Raw genomic sequence first — 14,467 nt, forward strand, 5'->3', positions numbered from 1 at the left:
TTAAAACTAAATTATCAGTAAATCTTTAACTACAAAAACATATACATTAAGTTTTGAAACATCCATGGAATTTGGAGCTAACTTAAAAAATTGTTGGCCAGGCACAATGGCTCACACCTGTTGTCCCAGCACTTTGGGAGGCCAAGGTAGGTGGATTGCTTGAGCACAGGAGTTCGAGACCAGCCTGAACAACGTGGTGAAACCCTGTATCTACAAAAGGTAGAGAGACAAAATTAGCTGGGCGTGGTGGTGCATGTCTGTAGTCTCAGCTACTTGGAGGCTGAGGGAGGGGGATTGCTTGATCCTGGGAGGTCTAGGCTGCAGTAAGCCATGATCACACTATTGCACTCCAGCCTGCGTGGCCGACTGAGACCTTGTCTCGAAAAAATAAAAATAAAGTAAAACATTGTTATTTAATTACTCTGTAAATAGTGATTTATAATTTCTAGAAACTTGTGACAGCATTTTAGAGCAGTTTCACAGTGCCACCTTTGGATTATAGCCAAAATTTGTATAGAGGCATGGATGCTGTTTCAAGTTTTTAACTTGCTTATTCATAAAAAGGAAACACACAAGGGAAATACTCTCCTGGAAACAAATACATTCCATCTCAGACTGCGTGCATTTTATCACCTTAGAACTTACTTTCTCTGGGAGGGGAGAATATTTTAGGACTTTGGTTTTTATTGTCCATACCGGTGGCCACTGATAACCTCTTTGCTATATCTTGTGGGTGCTTGAACTTTTCTTAGCATCTGGCATCTTACTCTTAAAACCTCACACTTGGCTTGTATGATTCCCGTGGAGCCTTGGTTTTGCTTCTAGATCCGAGAGCTGCTCAGCTCCCTTTCTCTGCTGCATAGGTAGTGGGTGAATAGGCTTTGGAATCAGGTGGGATCTGAGTTTGACTTTACCGCCCAATAGCTATCTGACCCCAGGTTAGTCAGCTTTCTGGATTCAATTTTTTATAGAATTGGACAGCTCATAGCTTCCCTGTCTGTCTTCTTGTTGGCAGGTTCAACTGAGATAATATGAAATTAAACACAAGTATTTACAGGTGTTATTTTAGTCCTTTTTCTTTCTGGTAAAAGTGTGTGGTCGTTGATAATTTAGATAGTGTATCATTATCTTTGATATAAAAAGAGTTATCCCAGATGGTAACTCCGTTTCCAGGTTGGATGTGCTGAGCAGTCTGAATGCCCTGTACCCCTATGTATGGCAGCCACTTCCACCTTGGGAAACAAGCTTCCTGTGTGTTGCCTGCCCTCTCCCACTCTTGGTTACCATTTCTTTTCTATTGCCAACCATTTTCTAACAGGAATTCCATGTGGGGTAGACTCTGATTCACCACTATTCCCACTCCCTTCCCCTGCAGCTAGTGACGTGCGAGTACTTTCATTCCTAATCTTACCCGAGTCCTCATTTTCCTAGTCCCCAGTCCCCCTTGCCCCACTCCCAGTGACCGCCCCCCAAACCCCACCAGGTTCATGTTCCTGCTACCATAATTCTATGCCTCACTGGGATCCCTTTTCCATTTCTAGAAGTCTCTGGTAGCACCAGCCACCACCAGTGGATTATAAACTAAGGGTATATCACGTACAGTTTTCTAGCTCAGTGGAATGTGGCTGAGGATCCAGAGGAATTCCAGTCTTTGGTGAAATCAAAGCGACCATGATTCATCTAGGCCAGCGCAACTCAGTCGTCATCAGTAGACATAAAGTATCACCACCTCTTGGGAGCTTTTTTCAGATCCTACCTTAAATCTACTGAGTTTGAATCTCAGAGAGTGGGGCCCAGAAATTGATGTTTTAAGAAGTCCTCCAGATGACTCACAGGCACATGAAAACCTGAGAACCATTCTAAACAACAGAGCTTGGTATTCTAAATATACCTTGCCATGGAAAGTGTCCTAGATTGCCTTTGTAGTCATTTAGTATTATATTTTATTAGGTTGTGGTTTAGAAAATTTTCAGTAAGCCTGTGTCTAACCATGGTTTGGTGTTGGTTTTAGTTAATTCATTTATCAAATTTATCAGTCATCTTATTCATGAACTTTTGTACCTTAGTTTTTTTAGAAATGAATTAATGAGGAAGGAAGTATTTTGAAAATGTAGGATGTAAGAATTTTATGTATTTACTGATTAATTTATACTTCATGTCAATACAGAAAGGATATGTTGCAATCAGCATACAAAAATATATGCAATTTAGAAATGTAATGAAATGAAAATTAACCTCATGATCCTTTTTATGAAGAAAAATTATTCCTCCTGATTTCCTCTCTTAGGCTTCTGGTTCCGCTATTAAAATTTATTCTCAGTCATTGAGAAGCCATTTTTTACCATAGGCAGGACTCTGGAACAATGAGATCTATTTTAATCTCTAGATTAAAATGCAATAAGGAAGGTAAACAGTTACCTCATTTTGAGTCTGTGGAATTTCCAACAATTTCTGAGTCCTTCCGTATCCCAGGCCATGGGAGTGATTGTTTCCTTCAGTTGCTAGATTTCTGAACATCTCACTGCCTACACTCGGTAAGCTTCAGTGATAGTTATCTATGTAAGTTTGACAGCTTTCTTTTTGAATCCTTAAAAAGTAAACCTTGATTTACTTAATTGACAATAAATCAAAGATATTAAGAAGATTAAATAGCCTGAACAGTGGCTGTCAGATGTTTAACTCACTGCCTTGCTCTGGTCATAACCGGCAAAAGTTTGCTACTACTTGTTGTCTTTTACCTCTTAGCACAGGACGTTAGGTAGACATCCTTGAGCTTGTGATACAAATTTTAACCCCTAGTTACAATTTCTCCCCTGAAGTCAGCAAACCTTTCATTTAGTGGGTATTTGACTGCCTGCTGTTTATCATCCACTATGCTGATCTCTACAAATACAAAATTAAGTAAGATACCCCTCCTACCTTCCAGGTGCTTACAGTTTAATAATAATAGTATTGTGAGGGTGTATTGAGAGTTGGGTGTTGTTAGACACTCTGGCTTGCAACTGACAGCCATTTAAGGGGAATTTATTAGAGAATATTGGGGTTCCCAGATATTCCAAGGACACATGGATCTTGGGAACAGCTAGAACCAGGGACTCTGTTGAGATTCTATGTCTAATATGTACTCTTGTCACATCATCTGCTTCATTTCTCCTTTTTGTCTCTGCCTCTCTTCCCCCTCTGGCCTTCTGCTGCCGTTTTCTTTCCTTCCTTTTCCATAGAAGGCCCCTAATTGGCTCAACTCAGAAATCAGGTGGCCATCCCTAGACCAGTCAACTCTGGCCATGGAAAAACCATATGAATGGGACAGAGGCGGGTGAGAAGGAAAGAGGATGTCTAGGAGCAGGGGAGTCTGTGCAGATAAAAACATGTCTCCGCCAGGTGTATGCACTTTACATTTATTCATTCTCCTAGTCCACACAGTAGCCCATTAACCTCCCCAAGGCACATAACTAGCCAGTGGCAGAGCTAGGATACCAGTCCAAGTTTCTGGTGATTTCCATACTAAGAGCACTGACTGTGCTACTTACTGGTTACACTGCAGTGTTTAAGAACAATAAAGTGCATGCGAAACAGCCTTAGCAAACTGAGTGCTGAAGGCTAAGGGATGTTTGTCAGACAGGAGGAGGTTAGGTCATTGCAGGGGGTGGGAAAAGCATGTGAGAAGGAATCATGGTATGTAGCAACTGGGTGTTTTTTGTAAACCACAAGCTGTTTATTATGGCTCAGGATGAGGGAGTGTAAGGAGACCAGATGGGGGAAGCTGAGGATTAGCAGAGGGCCCATCAGGAAGACACTGATCTGGTAAGTAAAAAGTTTAAAAAAAAATTTTTTTTGAGGCAGGGTCTCGTTTTGTCGCCCAGGCTGGATTGCAGTGGTGCAATTTTGGCTCGCTGCAACCTCCTCCTCCCGGGTTCAAGCGATTCTCCTGTCTCAGCCTCTTGAGTAGCTGGGACTACAGGCACCTGCCACGGCTAATTTTTATATTGTTTTTCAGTAGAGACAGTTTTGCCATGTTGGCCAGGCTGTTCTCGAATTACTGACCTCAAGTGAGCTACCTGCCCCGGCCTTCCAAAGTGCTGGGATTACAGGCATGAGCCACCATGCCCAGCCCAAAAGTTTAAATTTTATCCTGAAATCTTCAGAGTCCATTTGGAGGTACTTGAGCGTGGGAGAGACATGGTCACGTTCACAGTTGAGAAAGGTCCATCCGGCCATGCTGTGCAGGATTTACTAGGAAGAGGTGACAGGTTAGGACGTTTATATATTGGTGCCTGCTGGATGTGACGAGGGCCTGAACAAGCCATGGAATTGGGGATGTAAGTCATAGTCATGAGGCCAAACCCACAGGCTGAGAAGCTAGATGTGGGGAGAGTGGTAAGCTGGGAGGACAAGGATGCTCCTTGGAATTCATGGACCACTAAGACAAAGCACAGCAGAAGGAGGATGGTATTTGAGACAGGAAATAAACAGCAGAAGGAAGGAGAAATGAGCAGAGGGTTGGGCAGCTTGCATGTGTGCAACATGCAAATGCAGATGCTCTAAAGGTATTTGTAAACACAGGCCAGGCACCCCGGAGAGCTGTACTGTAGATAGGATTTTGGCAATGCTTAGTGTCTGGATCTTAAATGAAGCCTTGGGAATAAAGAAGATGTCCCAGGGAAAGTTGTTTGGGGAAGAACAGCAAGCCACATTTGCAGCCCCAAGGAACAGCAGCACGTGAGGTTCCCTTGTACACCCCATATTAAAGGTCTTGTTGGGGACAGGAAGTCAAGTCCATGAAATTTCCATTTTTCGAAGACTTGCCATATGTTAAATATGGTTTACCAGGTGTCCGAGAATTACCTCAGCAAGAAGTACCACTCCTCTTGTCTAAAACTGTGTTCCATGTAAATTGATTTTAGCTCTGAAAGCAGTAAAGATTTTGTATTAACTGCAGATGGAGGCAAGAAGAGGATGGAGATACAGACTCAACAGTTGGAGAAGAAGCCTTAGGAACTTCCCATTCCATGCAGAGACCCTCATGGTATCCCTGGGAGGCCATAAACCAGCTTTTGGACATTTCCAGGCAAGGGAATTCCCACTTTCTGAAAGAACTCATTCATGGCTGGGTAGCTTCAATCTGATAGTGTCAGAATTGTCTTTCTGCTACTTCCTGGTCCACCTTAGACCTTTGGAATTTCCCTCCTTTGCAGTAGTCTTTTGATGTTGAAAAAAAGCCATCCTGGCCCTCCAGGGCCTTCTTGGTAGGCTATAACTGTTAATAGGATAAGCACTTATTTATAAAGCAGACGGCAGCGGTAGAATTTGGATGAAGAGGTACTCTAGGCTCTGACGTCTATCAGCCACTTCTTTGCTGGAGAATGTTTAGGGGTTACTTTCAGATAACCTTTTCCCAAGCTCATTTTCTAGTAGAGGTACTTAAATAGGTTTTTCTATGGAAGGCAGAAATTAAATGAGAAACTCCAAACAAATATTGTAAGCTTTAAGAAATACATAGACAAGCTTAGAACACTTTGTTCTAGTCTCTCTCCCATGGGGTGTTACGGCAAAATGAGTCATTTGTTCGTTCATTCATTCAATTAACGCGTATTATTAAGTGCATATTGTCTGCTCTGTGATTTGAGATAGGGGGAACGCAACTGAAACACACAACACACAACATTTTGGAACACATCTACCCTTACTAATTGAAATATATTGGTAGTCCACCTTGTCCTTTTTATTTAAGGATGATATTAAGCATCTAATTTAAAATAGCTTAACTTCGGTACATTTGTCTCCTTCAAAGTATGAAATTAAATGATCAAAACTTAAAGCTGTTGGAACTTCAAGTTATTCTGAGCCTTGGGACGAATGTGGCTATGTAGCCTGAGTCATGTAGCATGCAGGTGCAATTTCTGCTTTTTCCTGTAAATGATAAGGAATGGAGAAGCAGCATCAGAGGTAAGACTTGCCCCTCCAAACATCGTTCCTCCTCAGGAATACTAAAGCAACCTTCCTTGGAATGCAGCAATCCATACTAAGCAAATCACCTTAATGTTGATATACTGGCTTTGTAGGGAAAGTGCTGCAACCCCCCTAAAATTGTTTCTACCTATATAAGTGAAACCTTAGCTTCCCGGCTTTGGAACACCAACTGCATCGCATCCATTTGGAGTGCGTGCTGCCCAGATGGCTATCCTTAAGCTTTGCACTGCACTGGAATAAACTCTATACTCAATCATAATTTCTGAATCTCATTATTTAAGGTTGACAAAGGCCATAGCAAAGTCTCATTGTAGTGTCTAGCCTTCTTAGGGTAGAGAAATCAGTTTGCCTAAAATGAAACTCAGATTGGTTATTCTGAGGCCTCAAGGGCTAAATTAGCATGTTCTTTCCCTTGTAAATTAGGGAGACTTGGCTTGTTAACTGAGCTTTGCCCTGGTTGTGGGGACAAAGGTGAAAATATTTGATCAGATAACAAATGGTTTTCAAAGGGCTACTTGATGTATAATTCAGTCTTTAATCTGGAAACAAACTTTCTCTGCAGGTTAATTAACACAAAGGTAAAGATTTTGCAAAGCAGATTGTTTTCACTTAAAGTACTTTAAAAAGACTAAAGTAGTAAGGAGAAAATTAATTATCACTCTTAACTGTACATTTGCAGTAATACTGTGCTTATCTTGGAAAAAATATATTGAGGTACTGAAACCATGTGACATGTCACAATTCCTTCTTCTGTTACCTGTGTTTTATTAAAGTCTGTTGTGCAGCTAACTGCAAGATTATCATGTGTGAGCACAGTAAATAATGTAAAGTCTCAGTTGTTATAAGAAAATGCCGTAACAATATTAACCTTAAATGTAAATCGACTAAATGAAAAAAAAAAAAAAGAAAGAAAAAAAAGAAAAGAAAATGCCAGAATGGCTTGCCTGGGACATTTACCTAAATCATCATGCATATGACGTTGATGGGGCCAATAAAATGAGGATAATAACAACAATTTTCTCATATTGACAGTTAAAAGCATTAACTAAGCTGTTAAGTATAAACTAAGTTGTTAAGTGTAAAGCATTTTTTTTTTTCTTTTTTTTGAGACCGAGTGTTGCTCTGTTGCCCAGGCTGGAGGGCAGCGGTGGGATCTCGGCTCATTGCAACCTGGGCCTCCCGGGTTCAAGCTATTCTCCTGCCTCAGCCTCCCAAGTAGCTGGGACTACAGGCATGTGCCACCATGCCAAGCTAATTTTTTGTATTTTAGTAGAGACGGGGTTTTACCATGTTTGCCGGAATGGTCTTGATCTCCTGACCTTGTGATCCACCCGCCTTGACTTCCCACAGTGCTGGGATTACAGGCATGAGCCACCTCGCCTGGCCATTTCTTTCTTTTTTGTTTTTATTTTTGAGACAGAGTCTCGCTCTGTCACTCAGGCTGGAGTGCAGTGGTACCATCTCAATTCACAGCAACCTCCGTCTCACCAGTTCAAGCAATTCTCATGCCTCAGCCTCCTGAGTAGATACAGGCAGGTGCCACCACACCCATTTAATTTTTGTATTTTTAGTAGAGACGGGGTTTCACCAGGTTCACACTGGTCTCAGACTCCTGACCTCAAACGATCCGCCTGCCTTGGCCTCCCACAGTTCTGTGATTACAGGTTTGAGCCACCGTGCCTGGCCTATAAAACATTTTTTACAGTTCTTTTTTTTTTTTTTTTTTACAACAGTCAGCTACCACATGAGAAAAATACTGTTAATTATCCCCATCTTATGAAAAACTGAGGCACAGGGAAATAACTTGCCAAAAGTCGTGCAGCTACTTACTTGCAGATCCAGGATTCAAACCTAGGGAGTCTGGTTCCAGAGTCTCTCTGCTCTTAAAAGCTATATGAGACTGCTTCTTGAATTTGTAGCAGAGAAAAACCTGTCTACCTGCCCCTCTCTCCCATGTTTCCTACTCTGCTGTATGTTTAGGTAGAGTGGACCCCTATGTGAAGATGAATAGCACCTTTTTAAAAATAACTCACAAGTCAGGGCTTAAAACCCTCCCTAGTACATAACAATCCCCTTCTGTATAATTTTATTCCTCTTGTGTTATTTTAAAGTTTAAAAGGAAAATACCAGAGGCCGAGGTAGTCCAATACTTTATCCAGCAACAAGGAGAAAGCCTAGGTGGTGTCTGGGACTTCTGAGGAATCTGTCAATTACAAATGTGTGTATTTTATCTAATGTCTGTTGAGATTGGAATACTTCTGTCTTTTGGTTTCATATTTTATTAGTTTCAAGCTTTTTAAAGTTTGGGTTTATTAAATACATATTTGAAACTGACTTTTGCTTTGTTTAAAAACATTTCTCACATTGCTGATTGTACTGATATAGTTGGTAAATTAAAACAAAAACAAAAACCTGGTCTTTAGAAAAGCAGTACCTTACTTTTTTTCCCTTAATCACCAACAGATTCAAATAGCTGTAAACAAATGATATTGTTCTAAACCTGTAAACACCGTTTTTGTGCTTTATTTTATGTAAATTTCAACACTTAAGTCTTATTTGGATTGGCCTTTATTTTGATTTTACTTGGCTCCAACAGAGCAGCTCTGGGGCCTTGTGTGGAAATTGTTCCAGCATCTGACAGAGCACAGACTTCCTAATTTAAATTTAAATAAGGAAGTTGGACATTGGTAGTTTTAATGGTTTTGCCAAGAAGATCCAGAGGATTATTGAAAGGAAACAGACAGAGGTGACTTTCTGATTTTCATTTTTGCTATACTAAATGTTCATTTCTAAACAACCAATAGGAAGAGGAAAACACAGACATTTATGTGGGAAAACGTTATATCTTCCCTTGTTTGTTTTTTCATTCTCAGTTATTTAATTATATTAATGAAGGGGATAGAAATTGTGTTGGCCTCCAAATGGTAGAGCAAAGTGTATCCACAGCTAATGTTACTAATAACACCAAGATGCATGTTAAGTTCTACGCAAACGTGCATCTCTCCCTTTTGCTTCCCCTCTGTATTATGTGTAACCATGTGAAATTGTCAGTCTTCAACTGTTTTTGATCTGAAAAAACAGTTTCAGAGAATTCAAACTAGTCAGTTCAGAAGTCAGCACACATTTCTGTAAAGGTCCAGATAGTAAATAATTTAGGCTTTGTGAGCCAGACAGTCCCTGTTGCAACTCCTGTACTAATAACTCTGCCGTTATAGTATGAGAACCAAAAGAGAGACAATATGTAAATAAATGAATGTGGCTGTGTTCCAGCCAGACTTTATTTATGGACACTGAAATTTGAATTTTACGTAATGTGAACATGAAATATTCTTTATTTTCCCCGCTGACTAAAAATATAAAAATCATTCTTAACTTGCAGGCTGTGCAGAGGCAAGCGGTGTCCAGCTTTGGCCCATGGCAATCGTTTGCCATCCCCGTTTACGTTGAACTTGGCAGCTGCTGACTTTGAAATTTCTGGCACCTTGAACTCTGTTCATTGACCTAAAACCAATTGCATTATCTCATCCCTCAGAACTTCCCCCCACCAAGACTTGTTTCGCCTTCTCATCTCCCTTCATTATCAGTGGCACCTCATGCTCCTCATTCTGCCATTTTGGAAACATGGGATTCATCCTTTTTTCTCTCTTCTTCATAACCCATGTCCAGCAGGTTTTACTAGGACTTCTGGGTTCATTTCTTTCTTCCTTTCACCAAGAGCCATGTTTGGTTCACAACCTCGTTGTCACTAGGTCTATTGCAAGAGACTCTGCCTGAGTTCTTCCTTCGTCATTTAACCTCTAGAACCCATCTTCTACTGGGCCACAAGTGTTATTTTTCTAAAGTAACATATCATATCAGTCTCTAGTTTAGACAGTCTTAGATTTCTTCCATTGGTTATGGGCCGAACGGGATGAAGTTCCTGTAGAATCTCATTGGTCTAGTTCTGATGCAGCTCCCTCACCGAGCAGATACTTGGGTCACACCCAACACCACTTTATCAACTTCACAGCACCTTCTGTTTCCTCAGGCTGTTCCTCTGCCAGGAGGACCTTTCCTCACCCTTTCTCTGAGTGTTGATTTCCTTCTATCTGTAACACTGAGCTCAGATGCCTGAGTATCATCTGTGATACTTTCCCCAACTCTTCTTTTGTTGACTTGTCTCCTCTGTGTTCTGTCCCTTGCGACATCAGCGTTGAGTATGGCATCAATCCAAGCAAATTGTAGTTTTTGTGAGAAGGGCCAATAGACTAAATGTGTGCATCCTCCACTCCAAGTGCATATGTTGAAATCCTCTACCCCAGTGTGATGGTTTTTGGAGGTGGGGCCTTTGGAAACTGATTGGGTTATGAGGACGGAGCCCTCATGAATGGGATTTAGTGCTCTTAGAAAAGAGGCCCCAGAGAGCTGCTTTGTTCCTTCTGCCGTGCGAGGTCACAGTGAGAGTGCAGAAAGAGGGCCCTCACCAGACATAAAAATTGCCCAATGTCTTGAACTTGGACTTCCCAGCCTTCAAAACTGTGAGAAATAAATTTCTATTGTTTGTAAGCCACCAGTTTATGGTGTTTTTTGCTTTTTTTTTTTTTAATTTCTGTCTCTCGCTCTTTTTTTTTTTTTTTTTTTTAAAGAGACAGGGTCTCACTCTGTTACCTAGACTAGAGTACAGTGGCACGGTCATAGCTCACTGCAGCCTCCAACTTCCCCTGGGCTCAAGCAGTTCTTTCACTTCAGCCTTTCAAGTAGCTGAGGCTACAGGCACACACCACCACACTGGGTGTTTTTTTGTTTTTGTTTTTGTTTTAGTTTGTTTGTTTGTTTTTGTAGAAACGGGGTCCTACCATATTGACCAGGCTGGTCTCGAACTCCTGGCCTCAAATGATCCTCCTGCCTTGGCCTCCCAGAGTGCTGGGATTACAGCCATGAGTGGTATTTTGTGTCTGAAACTCAGAAGGACTAAAACTAAAATACATGTCTATAGGCTCCTTGAGAGTAGAAACCATGTCCTTGTCATCTTGACTTATCCCTATGGTTATACAATAAATATTTTTTAAATAATTATTTTAATCAACATATACTATGTATCTACTTTTTGGATTTACTCATAAAGTCACAGAGATCTAACTGCAAGGTTACAGATTTAAATGCCCCTGAGGCCAGGCTGGTCACTTCAGTGACAAAAGTAGATGGAGTAAGACCTGGGGTAAACTAGCAAGGACATGTTCTTTCTCATAGGGGCCAGCCTCCCCTCAGGGCCAGCTGATTGTCGTCACTCAAGAGTGTGACGTGTGCAGCTGGATGTATTAATTTTCAAAAGAAACTGAAAAATTAAGATTTTTAATGTAAATATCCCAATTTTAAAATATTGGCAACTAATTTACTTTTTAATGAACACTTTGTGGACAAAAATGTTTAAAATACTAATCTGATTGTGGGCAGAATGTGGCCCTTGAGACCCCAGTTTGCAACCCCTTGTTGGTCAATGCTCTTAACCACAGACAGAGCCTGGAAGCCAGAGGGTGTAAGGTTGGGGGGTGACTGAAGGACCTCTTCCTAGCCTGTGTTTAATCTGCCTTTACCACACGACTTCCTCCACAAGATGGCACTTAGACTGCCTGGCCACATGACCACACAAGTCATGAGATGTTACTTAGCCACCTTCCAAAATGTGAAAGCCAAACACCAAAGCAAATTCATTGTTTACCATCCTTTCTCCTCCCTAGTCACGGATTGTGAACAGGCTGGGATGGCTGCTTGTCCCGTGCCGCCCGGAGCCAGCTGAAACCCTCTGGGAGAAGCTGTTCTTGATGGATGTTCTGACTGGCCATCCTGATGGCTATTATCAAAGGCTTAGGTTCCTGGTCAGAGCTGTGGTTTTTCAGCACCCCAAGAATGAAAGGTTATTATTGCAGCTAGGAATTAAGTTGTCCTTATGTTTCAGCCCATCTGCATGGCCAGTAACCACATGAGACGTTGCCCAAGAGGTTACCTGGAAAAGAGAATTTTCTTTTTTTTTTTTTTTTTTTTTTTTTTGAGATGGAGTTTTGCTCCTGTTGCCCAGGCTGGAATGCAATGGCACGATCTTGGCTCACCGCAACCTCCGCCTCCCAGGTCCAAGCGATTCTTCTGCCTTAGCCTCCTGAACAGCTGGGATTACCGACGTGTCAACACACCCAGCTAATTTTTTATTTTTAGTAGAGATGGGGTTTCTCCATGTTGATCAGGCTGGTCTCAAACTCCAGACTTCAGGTGATCTGCCTGCCTCAGCTTACCAAAGTGCTGGGATTACAGGCGTGAGCCACCGTGCCTGGTCAGAAAAGTGAATTTTTATAATTGATAGCTTTACTTGGTCTTCAGTAAGTTATTTATCTGCCACCCCCTGCACTATTTTACTGTCTACCTCCTAGTTATATATGAATCTCACATTCACCTGATGGCCCTCATGAGGCACCTCTCCTTAAACATTTGTGAATACTGTCTGCTAACCAGCATGAACACTTAGTGTAAACTCTGTAACCTAAACCGTCAAGGCCTTTATATTTCCTTGAAAACAAAGCAAGACAACAATAATCACAAAGCAATATTCTCTATTTTGCCTTTTTCTGTGCTTCTGAGACCTGTGCTTCTAAGTGCAGGAGCTGGGGGCCCAGAGCAGGTGTGAGAGGGCAGATCTGGGTGGGAATCTGGAAGCAGCATGTTCAGAACCATGCAGGTGTTCTCCTGTGCACAGACCACGGTCACATATGTGGCTTGAGAAGAGAGCTCAGAGCAGGTCCCTCTTCTGGGAAGTGTCACGTCTCTGAAGGCTCTGGATGTCTGGCCGTGTGTTCCTGAGGAAGGCAGTGGGATGCTGATGGAAACGGAGAGGAAGGAGGAGATTCTCCTCTAACTGGCATGGCTGGATAACGTCCCCAGGTCCTGACAGAAGAGGCAACTAGCTTTGCGTTTGGTGTATTATTAAATAAGATATTTTGAGTGCTCACTATGTACCAGACACTCATCAAATACTTTTCATGCTAGAGCATTTAGTTCTCACAACTCTTTTCTGATGGGAAGTAACTATCAATTGTATTTTAGGGGAAGAAAGTAATTTGCCTAAGAACACACAGCTGGAGCTAGTAATGAACAGAGACCAAGTTTGAACCATGTCTCTCTGACCATTGTCCATGTTCCTGCCTTCTGCACTATGCTGAGTGCCTCATGCTGGGGAGGGAGAGGGCGTTGGTGTTGAATGACGTTGCCACCTGTGAAGTATTCAGCACCGTATGTGGCACATGGGAAACCTTCAAAAAAATGTCTAATCTGTCCTTTGTTGATTGGCTGTCTTCTGTAAATCTGCTGAAAACTGTTCTGGTGCCCAGGGACTTTGTGTCAGGACTCACTACGTGAGAATATTTGAGGTACTTTGTGTTTGGTGATAGGGATGCTTTCTAAGTGCCATGTCATCAGATGAGCAGATAACTTGACAATTTAACAGTTCCGTCTAAAAGCAAGACTTTTCTGCTGAAATTGAGGTGGCATTGATTACACACACAAAAAAATAGAGTATTTTCCAGATAGAAAAAAAATGAGTTTTCCAAGTGTGTGTATCATGGTAACACAGAATGAGTTGCTGGCTTTTTTAAAGTAGATTCTGCTATTGCTATGATCTCACTCCATGTTTATGGCTGAGATTTAGGTTATAATTTCAAGCTATATCTGATACACATACAAGATTTTTTACTTTCAAGTTTTTAAAGGCCTGTGTTTGCATATTTTTACAAGGGGGAAAATCTTAGGTGTTTTGGTTCAATTGAAGGTAGGCTGGTAGGTTAAAGCAGTGCATAAATAAATTTAACTTTGCCACATTAAATGGCAAAGATGTGTCTTGTTGTTGTCTAAGAGTTGAATAAACTGGGTATAAACTTTGCATATTGAGGAGACAGTAGCTATGCTTCCCCTTCAACCTCTAACATTTTTCCTACTTGAATTTAATCCAAACTTCGAAATTACTCATGTCTTTAATTGTGATGACTAAAGACCCCCTCCCCAACACACACACACAAACACACACACGCGTGCACACACACATATGCACGCACACACACAGGCACACACACACAATTTTAGTAAGTCATAGAATTTAATCCATTAAGTACAGCTAGGGAACTGAGATTTACAAAGTCAGGTAACTTGACCAACCTACTCTGCCAGTCACTAGCTGTGACTTCATTTACAAAGGGAATAACAGTGGCAGCTACCTCATAGAGTTGACAGGAGGATGAAATGAGTTAATTACTTTCTATAAAATACTAACAGGGGTCTCTGACACATACATAGTTCTCAAAAAATGTGAGATACATCTAGGAAGTATCTACATCTAGGAAGTAGCAGAGTTGATTCTGTCAAATTCATTCAGTAAATATTTGTTGAGCACCTACTATGTGCTGTATTCTAGGGAGATAGTTTTTGTTAAAAACCACCATGACTTATTACCTCCAGTTTAATTTCAAGAAAAATTCCC

The 14,467-nt window shown here is 41.3% G+C and overlaps 1 protein-coding gene across 2 annotated transcripts in view; it reads left to right on the plus strand.

Moving 5' to 3' along the window:
* The window catches only part of PPM1H (protein phosphatase, Mg2+/Mn2+ dependent 1H), a 291,024-nt gene that overhangs the window by 81,622 nt on the left and 194,935 nt on the right, over positions 1–14,467 (plus strand). The window lies entirely within an intron of this gene.

This window comes from Sapajus apella, unplaced genomic scaffold, assembly GCF_009761245.1.
Source record: "Sapajus apella isolate SASKATOON/1434 unplaced genomic scaffold, GSC_monkey_1.0 scaffold2, whole genome shotgun sequence".
In the NCBI taxonomy this organism is placed as follows: domain Eukaryota; kingdom Metazoa; phylum Chordata; class Mammalia; order Primates; family Cebidae; genus Sapajus; species Sapajus apella.